This window comes from Vigna umbellata, chromosome 9 (assembly GCF_029865625.1).
Source record: "Vigna umbellata cultivar VRB3 chromosome 9, Vumbellata_1.0, whole genome shotgun sequence".
Taxonomy (NCBI): Eukaryota; Viridiplantae; Streptophyta; class Magnoliopsida; order Fabales; family Fabaceae; genus Vigna; species Vigna umbellata.
The window spans coordinates 30,241,500-30,243,192 of record NC_142173.1 but is presented as its reverse complement, the minus strand read 5'-3'; positions in this window follow the sequence as shown (position 1 = coordinate 30,243,192).

The following is a 1,693-nucleotide window of genomic DNA, read 5'->3' as shown; positions in this document are numbered from 1 at the left end:
TCATTGCCATGATTATTGATTTTGTCGATATGGGAATGTACGGGGAAATCTAGATCCGGGGAATTTCTACCAATAACATATTGCCTAGACATAGGAATATGAGGGTTGGTTGTCGTTAAGCTTTTGTGCTTCAGAATTAATTATTAGGAATACTAGGAATTGTATGAACTCGTAATTAAGGATAGGCCTTCTTGCAAGGTGATTTAGAGAGTGGCATTAACATTGATGAAAAGAATGATGAATTCCTAAAAGTATATGAGATTGGATAAGATGAAATTGATAACCCCAACAACATACTCATCCATCTAATTCATTAAAGTGTTAGTATTCCTCTTTTCCATTGATCAAATTCATGCATACATGTTTAATTATTGTCTCTTGCATTTAAAACCTACAATCAATTGTTAACAAGTCTTAAATAATCAACAAATCATATAGCTAACTAGGCTGTGAGTCCTTTGGGAAAATGATACTTGGTCTTACCTAGTTTTATTACTTGATACGATTCGGTCACACTTGGCGATTGTTAAACAAGTTTTTGGCGCCGTTTTTCGGTGTCCATAAATTTGTCATCAGCTCAGCAGCCCGAAGAGAGGAGGCTCGTCGAGCAGACTCCTCTTAGCCTCCTTTGACTCGGCAGAAGTCTCCCGAGCGGCCTTTCGCTTCCCCTTTTTCTTGTGCGTAGACTCGGGCGGGGGAGCCTGATCGGTCACAACCTCGACTGGGGGGGAGCAATGAACGTCTTTTGGATTGGAAGGGAGGTTGTCGGCGTGGCAACAGCCGACGGGACAGGGGACGAGCTCCCGCCCGGTTTCCGTACTTCGCCCCTCCTTTGGGCGAACAGGCGGGCGAAGGTGTTGTTCCTTGATGGATCCATTTTGGATAGATAATCTGCAAGGCGGAACAAAATTCAGATAAGTTACAAATGGCTGCTCGCTAAAAGGCGGTCAAAAATAGCTTACCAAACACATTAGAGGGAAGGTTCTTGTTGCCCAGGAAACCGATCAGAACGCGACACGAGGACTTAGGGGGTAGCTGACAAAGTTGATTTATCAAGTCCAGATCCTCGGGAGTCATCTGGGGTTTGGGCCAAGAGAGGACCTTTTGAGGATCTCTGGTCCAGTAAAAGGAAAACTTGGCCTCTTTGGTGGGGGTGCAGAAGCTCTGGTACCTAGACTCCGTGGGCACGACTTTAAAGAAGTGCCATTTGAAATCTTTGTAGGAGCTGTTGTAAAGGGACAGCAGGTGCTTGTTCCCGACCGTTCGAAGAGAGACCCAAGGCTTGGACGGGTGAGGCTGTACGTGAAAGAAATAAAGGAATGCTGCAGGAGTTGGTCTAAGAGCCAAGCCGGAGTAGATGGCGGAGAACGCTTGCATGAAGGCCCAACCATTCGGGTGAAGCTGCGTGGGAGCCACGTTGAGCGTTCTCAATACACCCATTTGGAAGTCAGAGAAGGGAAGGAGAACCTTCAAGTCTTTGAACATGGTGGCATACACGTAGAAGAAGTCGGAGGGATAGTCACCCCGACCGTGGCAGACGCGCTCGGTCATCTGGCAGATGGCTAGTTTAAAATGCCTGGCACTGGCAGCCGCCTTGACCAGGCAAATGTGGCCGATTAAATCCCGGAAGGGTTGGTGATGGTTGAAGGAAATTTGTCTAACTTCTTGAGGCACCCAGTCGTAGCCGGGGACA